The following is an 8,638-nucleotide window of genomic DNA, read 5'->3' as shown; positions in this document are numbered from 1 at the left end:
ACGCATAGGATCCTTATGGAGGATAATTACAAGCCAATAGTCTAACCCCAAAGGAGATTGAACCCAACAATGCAAGAAGTCATCAAGAAAGAAGTAGAGAAACTTCTAGCGACAAGTATCATCTATCCGATATCTAATAGCCCTTGGGTAAGTTCGGTGCAGGTAGTACCAAAGAAAGGAGGTATGACAGTAATAAGAAATGAAGATAACGAACTCATACCTACCAAAACATTCACAGGATGGAGAGTCTGTATTGATTACATACGACTTAATGATGCCACAAGGAAAGATCATTTTCCTTTACCTTTTATTGACCAAATGCTTGAAAGAGTTGCATACCATGGTTTTTACTCTTTTTTTGACGGATACTCTGGATATAATTAGATACTAATTGCTCCAGAAGATCAGGAGAAAACCACATTCATATGCCCCCAAGGTACGTATGCTTACCGAAGAATGCCATTTGGACTATGTAACGCTCATGCTATATTTCAGCGTTGCATGTCGGCAATTTTCTCAGACATGACTGAAAAGTTTCTTGAAATTTTCGTGGATGATTTTACACTTTTTGGTAAGACATTTGAAGATTATCTCTATCATTTAACTTTGGTGCTTAAAAGATGTGAAGAGACAAATTTGGTTCTTAATTGGAAAAAATGTCACTTCATGGTAACAAAGAAAATTGTTTTTGACATAATATTGCTTCTAAAGGAATAGAAGTTGATAAGGCTAAAATTGATCTTATAGCAGGATTACCCCCTCCTACCACTATTAATGTCATTAGAAGATTCTTAGGGCATGCAGGTTTTTATAGAAGGTTTATAAAAGATTTTTCAAAAATTTCAAAACCTCTGACTAACCTACTGATGAAAAGATGTGAAGTTTGAATTTTTAGATAATTGCAGGAAAGCATTTGAGATTCTCAAGGAACATTTAACTAATGTTCCAATTGTTGTTTCTCCTGATTGGAGCGAACCATTTGAAATAATGTGTGATGCAAGTGATATAGCAGTTGGAGCGATATTGGGACAAAAGAGAGACAAGATTTTCAGGCCTATTTACTACGCCAGTAGAACCCTCAATGAAGCTCAAAAGAATTATGCCACAACTGAGAAGGAGCTACTTGCAGTATTATTTGTATTTGTCAAATTTCATTCCTATTTGATAGGAACGAATGTTACAGTATTCACTGGTCATGCTGCTTTAAAGTACCTCTTAGCAAAGAAAGATGCTAGACCCAGATTGCTAAGATGGATACTTCTTTTGCAAGAATTTGATCTTAAAATAAAAGATAGGAGAGGTTCATAAAATCAGGTAGCTGACCATTTATCATGTTTGGAAAATCTTTCAACGGAGACAAGAGATATCAAGGAGGAATTTCCTGATGAGCATGTTTAAACAATTACAAGAATTACAAATCAACCACCTTGGTTTGCTGACGTTGCCAACTACTTGGTTGGAGGGTGGATCCCAAAAGATTTGTCTTACGAACAACGGAAAAAACTCAAAAAAGAAATAAGATATTATTTTTGGAAAGATCCTTACTTGTTTAAATTTTGTGTAGATGGCATGATTAGGAGATGTGTACCAGAAATAGAGATAAACAATATCCTAAGTCATTGTCATGATGGAGCTATAAGATGACACTATGGAGGAAGACGAGCAGCCGCAAAAGTGCTTGAAGCTGGTTTTTTCTGGACCACTTTATTTAGAAATGTATGAAATTATGTCGCCACTTGCGACAAATGCCAGAGAAGCGGTAACATTTCAAAAAAGGACGAGATGCCTCTTAAAAAATTATGGGTCCTCTTCTTCCTTCAAAGGGATGTGAATATATTTTAGTTGTTGTTGACTATGTTTCAAAATGGGTAGAAGCAATGACTACTAGAAAAAATAATGCTCATGTTGTTTGTGCCTTTCTCAAGAAAAATATATTTGGAACTCCACGAGTTATCATAAGCGATCAGGGAACTCATTTTGTAAATAAACAATTCGCTAGTTGGTTGTCAAGATATGGAGTAACTCATAAAACAGGAATTCTATATCATGCTCAAACAAGATAGCAAGTTGAAGTATCCAATAGAGAATTAAAAAGAATTATAGAAAAAACTGTAGGTTCTTCTCGATAAGAATGGTCTTTAAAGTTAGATGATGCTTTATGCGTATACAGAACTGCTTTCAAAACTCCCATAGGCATATCTCCTTATAGACTAGTTTTTGGGAAAGCTTGTCATTTACCCGTGGAACTAGAACATAAAGCATATTGGGCTATAAAGTTGTTAAATCTAAATTTGCCAGATGCAGGTAAAAAACGTCTGTTGCAGCTTGATGAATTGGAGGAGTTCATACTTGAAGCATATGAAAATAATAGCATTTTACAAAGAAAAGACAAAAAAATGGCATGATAACTTCATTCGCCATAAAGAGTTTACGGTTGGAGATCAAGTTCTTTTGTACAATAGCCGGTTGAGATTATTCCCGGAAAAATTCAAGTCACGTTGGTCAGGACCGTACATTATAACAGAAGTGACCCCCTATGGTGCCATTGAAATACAACATATAGATTGGGGGGGGGGAGAGGAGACAAATTCAAAGTAAACGGTCAACGTTTGAAGCCTTATATTAGCAGAGTCTTTGACAAACAGGCTTCAACAATCCTTTTTGCCTAATTTTATAAATAAGTCGAGCTGGCGACGTTAAACTCAGAACTATTTTCTCTCCCTATCTTTACTCTTTTAAGTAATTATTAGTAGTAACATATAATATTTCCTTTCTAGTAAATATATATAATAAAATTATTTTTTTTCTTAAAAAAAGAAAGTAAAAAAATTTAATAATTGCATGTGTGTATTATATTATATACGTGTGTGTATGTAGTACGTATTAATATATTTATATATATATATATATATATATATATATATATATGTGTGTGTGTGTGTGTGTGTGTGTGTGTGTATGTAGTATGTATTAATATATTTTGCCATGATAAAGAATTACTCTTATGATTTCAACAATGAAAGTTTTCTCCTATCATGAAAAAGAACATATTCTTTTTCATAATCTTGTCTTTGTTATATGAGAAAAACCTTGAGAAGCCAAGAAAAAGGAAATAAAGACAGAATCGAAAAAAATAAGGGAAGCTCCTTTATCTCCTTTTATTTTTAATTTGTTTATCATGAGGACATGATATTATTTAAGCTTGGGGGTAGAAGAATATGTATGTTATATATGTGTTTCTTTACAAACAAAAATTTCTCTGTAAAAAGCAAAAGGTTAAAAAAAAAGGATATGTTACAATTGAAAAAATATGTTTTTAGTAAAATTATTAAAAACAAAATAATAATTAAGAAAAAACTGAAAAAACTTGATAAAATTTGAGTTTCCTTATTCCTAAAGCGACTTGTTTCATGTACTTACATGGATTTCTTGTTCGGTTCTTTGCCATGGTCATAATTCGACCTTTTTTTAGGAGTTTTAGTTGTTTAATTTGTTTTGGTAAATAAGTTGGCTAAACTTGATTTGACTTGAAAAATATGAGACTTAAAAAAAAAGACGAATTTGATTAAGTACCATTCATGGGTTTTATGATTACCTTTCTAAGCTCATACTTATTGGTGATTGAAATCGTTGGTTCCAAGTGTATTGTGCGGTTAGCTTATATTATTTAGTTCTCCTGCTTATTTGAAAATCTAGAACTTACCTTGAATGTGGTTTGAAGCGAAATTCTAGGTAGCTCCAAGTATATATAGATATATTCAATGCCATATTGACGCTAACTCAAAGAAATAGTTGCTTTGTTTTCTTATTCTGCCAATTGGTCCTTCACTTATAAGCTTAAAAACTAAACCTGCACTGGAAATTCAATTTAGAAACTGATGCCTCAAAGTTCAATAAAACCTGATGGAGGAAAATGAGTGAGTTGAGTCCCACATTGAAAGTGGAATAGTACACTAGAACTTGCTGTTCCATATAAAATGGCAGCTGTGAAGAGCAGCAAAGCCCATGCAGTGAGCACAGAGCGAACTATTCTTTCGCCTTTAACTAAAGAATACCGTGTGCGCGCTGCATTTAGTGGCATACGCCTATTTTTGGAGGGGTTCTCTTCTTTGAGTTCCTCGTACAATTCTTTTTTTTAAAAGTTAAAACCATCATCTTCGGTTGTGAGCCTAGGGTATGGGGGGTTAGGTTTGGACCCCTACCATGTATATTAAATAACTTACAATGACAAGAGGGGGACATGGTACCTTGCCTCCGGTCTACAAAAAGTTTGCCAAGCAAACAAGGAAAGGTGAAGCCTATACAAAAGCCTTTCCATCCATAAATCTAACTTAACTAACAAAAAAATTATATTTTTCATATCTCCTCCTAAAGGAAGGAATCTGCCATTTGTCAAGTTGAATCAGCCCCTTTGCCTCTCTAGGAAGGTTGTGAGGAGAGTGATATAAGGTCATGTTTCCACTTGTAGAAGCCAATTTTACCAACAGATCCACAATTTGGTTTGCTTCGCTAAGGCAATGAGAGATACGAAAAAAAGTGTTGTCAAGCATAGTAGTAATGCCATTGATTGGCGCTTTGTTTGATAAGGATGTTGGCGACAATAAGTGAATCAATCTCCACATGCAGATTAGAGTGGCCATGTTGAGTGCACCATTCTACCCCAAATTTCGCTGTTGTGGCTTCAGCTTGAGAGCTGCTATTGGCTTGGATCGGGGCAGAGAATGCGAATATGAAATCTCCATTGCTATCTCTAACAATACCACCAATCCCAGCTTTCCTGATCGCCTTGATAAATGTCACGATGTCACGACCTAATTTTTCTTCCGTTGGGTATCATGATGGCACCTAGTCTTAGGGACTAGGCAAGCCTAACATTTACTGAATAACAACAATAATAAATAATATTTAACAACTTTTGAAATAAAAATCTCTATAAAATTTACAATTCCCAAAACCGGTAGTACAAGTCATAAGCTCTACAGAGATTTCTACAAATTTCTAAATACAACTGTTCGAAAATAGGTAAAATAGTGTGAATACAAAATAGGAAGGTGACTCCGAAGCCTGCAAACGCAGTAACAGATTTACCTTTTGTCTCCACGGCAATAATCCGCACAACTAGCTAATGATCAACTGACTTCGAAATGCCTGAATCTGCACAAAAATGTGCAGAAGTATAGTATGAGTACACTACGACGGTACCCAGCAAGTATCAAGACTAACCTTAGTGGAGTAGTGACGAGGAACAATCAAGACACCTATTGGACTAAATGACCTGAACAAGTATAAGTATAGAAACAACAGAGTATGATATCTACATAAAGACTACGCGAAGTAACAATTAATACGGTAATTGCAATAAGGAAGGAAAATAACAACTATCAGCGGAACACCATAATAATGACATAGAAGAAAGAACGGAAGCACATCCTAAGTCTGATAATCACAGATAAAGAAAGGACAAGTAACAACTCAACAATACGACAACTTTCATACCGGGTTTTAGTCAATAAATTTCACGAAGTACCGAACTTCGGACAAATCACAACTCACGGGTCTCAATACCTGAACCCTAACACTTGGCATCATGTGCCCTCTTTATACCTCATAACTGCATTAACGACTCGCGTGACAAATAGAGCAATTCTCACATAGAAGGCAAGTAAGCAAGGGTGTGCATTTATACTCAACAATATCAAGAAAATCTCTTATCTGATAAGAGTGCTTAACTACATGTATGCTTGTGCAAGTGTTCTAACATAGTTTATACCAGCTAGTAAGCATAAGGAAAAGACTGGACAACACGTAGAATATTTTTCCACAACTTTCACTAGATAAAGCTCACACAGGTAAGTATACCACTACACAAATATCAACAACAAGAATGCTCCAGGCCATCACAAATCATCACAAATCAATCCTTGACATAGCCCACCTTGTCTCGCCACGTGTGCAATAGTAAAGTAAATGCCCGCCTTGTCTCGCCACCCATGCATAATAATGTTCCCACCTTGTCTCACCACATGCGCAACCCATATATATCCTACATTGTCACCCCACATGTACAAATATCAATAGTAACAATAGAACGGTAGAAACCCCGTGCAAACCCATAACAAAAAGATGTAAACAAAGGGTACTCCCGAGATACCGTCTCGTAGTCCCAAAAGTAAATGCTCAATAAGGGATCTCCCGAGGTACCGCCTTGTAGTCCCAAAAGTAAATATGCAAGATAGGGGGATCTCCCGAGGTACCGCCTCGTAGTCCCAAAGTAAATATGCAAGACCAACAAGTACAACAACAACAACAACAACAACAATAACACTAATACAAGGGTACGACAATTAAATCAACTCAGAAATTCCAGAACTCAAAGAAACAGAGAAATTAATTCACGAGGAGTGGCCACAACAGAGAATGCTAGTCATAATAAGAACATCTCAACAAGAAAGGAAATATTATGTAACAATGGTCCACAATGTACAGTTCGACAACGATGGAGCTAACACAAGGCGAATAATTCCAAATAAGGACAAGTCAACTAAAATATAAGATATCTAACTTCTTTTAAGGTTGGCAATTAAGAAAGAGATACAACAAATTCAATTAGGGAAAAGCAGCAGAAAGATAATCATAGCCTCAATTAAGGATGAAAAATTACAAAAGAGATAATTATAACTTCAAATAAAGATAAGCAGTTAGGGGAAAGATATCTTGGCAATATAAGAGATAACAATTTCAGTTAAGGCACAGATGACTCAAATAAGCATCAAGGGCGGATCATGAAGTAATTAATTCTAATTAAAGCAGGTAGAGGTGAAACTAGTAATTAAGAGATGTATTCATAACATAACAACTGCATAATCAGTGAATACAAGGACCTAAGAAACCTAAAAGGCCAACTTTCCACAAATAAGTTCGAGTACGTACTCGTCACCTCGCGTACACGGACTACAATTAGCATAGAAGACTCAAATTCTAAGGGGTAGTTCCCCCACACGAAGTTAGGCAAGATACTTACCTCAAAGAAGACAGACCGATACTCTAAAATGACCTTCGGGCGGCTCAAATCTAACCAAAAATAACTTCAACGCACAAATAAAACTCATAAGAAACTATTCCAGATCATAAAGCCTCAATCTTTATCAAAATTTAAAAATTGACCCAAAAGTCGACCCCCGGGCCCGCACCTCAGAACCCAACAATTGTTTGACAAAACCCGAACACCCATTCCGATACGAGTTCAACCATACTAAAATTATTAAATTCCGATACCTTTTCGTCCCTCAAATCATGATTTTTCATTTTTGGAATTTTTCTTCAAAAACCTCCATTTTCCTCAACTCAAAACACAATTTAAATGATCAAAATAAAGATAAAATCATGGAATATATTAAATTCTAGGTAAGAACACTTACCCAATCGTTTTGCTTGAAAACCCCACAAGGAAGCTCCCAAAACCGAAGTCTAAAACTCAAAATATGAAGAAATTGGCCAAACTCTCGACTTAGATGATTCTGCCAGGATTTCCGCATCTGCGGACAAGGAGGCACACTTGCTCACACGCATTTGCGAGAAAGATTCCACATCTGCGAACTCAGCTAGCTAGGACTGGAACTGCATCTGCGGATTTACAGCGGCACCGCAGAAGCGCAAGGGGGAAACGCAAAAGCGAACTTCTTCGCAGGTGCGACCGCTGGACCGCAAAAGCGACTTCGCACCTGCGTGCCGGCCTCCGCAGAAGCGAGCGAGCCTCCAGGCCACCATGACCGCATAAGCGACTAGGCTCACGCAGAAGCGGAGCCGCACCTGCGCTCCAAAGCGTCGCAGGTGCAAAAATACCAGAACCAGACCTGTTCAAATCCATGAAAAACATTTGAAACTCGTCCGAAACACACCCGGTCCCCCCTGGGCCCCCCGGGACCCCGTCCAAGAATACCAACAAGTTCCATACCATAATACGGACTCGCTCGAGGTCTCAAATCACATCAAACAACGTCGAAACTACGAATCACCCTCCAATCCAAACTTAATGAACTTGAAACTTCAAAATTCTACAACAGATGCCGAAACCTATCAAACCGCGTCCGATTGACCCCAAATTTTTTACACAAGTCATATTCAACATTAAGGACCTACTCCAACTTCCAGAATCGGATTACGACCCCGATATCAAAAAGTCCACTACCGGTCAAAATCTCCAAAATTTCAACTTTCGCCATTTCAAGTCTAAATGAGCTACAGACCTCCAAAACACAATCCGGACATGCCCCTAAGTCCAAAATCACCCAACGGAGCTAACGGAACCGACGAAACTCCATTCCGGAGTCGTCTTCACATAGTTTCGACTAAGGTCAAAATCCTAAGGCTTAAGCTTCCGTTTTAGGGACTAAGTGTCCCAAATCACTCTAAATCATTCGGTAATTGAATTCAACCACGCACGCAAGTCAATACACATAATACGAAGCTGCTCGGTGACTTATGCCGCCGAACGAGACTTAAATTCTCAAAATGACCGGCCGGGTCGTTACATCTTTCCCCACTTAAATAAACATTCGTCCTCGAACGTGCCAGGTATCACCTCGAAGTCTTCAAATTACTGAAAGCACATATCCAACATACACCCGTGGGTGACCCC

General features: G+C 37.3%; 1 non-coding gene across 1 annotated transcript; it reads left to right on the top strand.

Annotated features, from left to right (window-relative positions):
• The first annotated feature begins 4,001 nt into the window (after positions 1-4,001).
• Positions 4,002-4,118, top strand: LOC142178997 (U5 spliceosomal RNA). The gene has a single exon (XR_012707143.1). It is a non-coding gene; the product is annotated as a U5 spliceosomal RNA (small nuclear RNA).
• Positions 4,119-8,638: the final 4,520 nt, after the last annotated feature.

Source organism: Nicotiana tabacum, unplaced genomic scaffold, assembly GCF_000715075.1.
Source record: "Nicotiana tabacum cultivar K326 unplaced genomic scaffold, ASM71507v2 Un00143, whole genome shotgun sequence".
Lineage (NCBI taxonomy): Eukaryota > Viridiplantae > Streptophyta > Magnoliopsida > Solanales > Solanaceae > Nicotiana > Nicotiana tabacum.
This window is presented reverse-complemented; position numbering and strand designations above follow the sequence as displayed.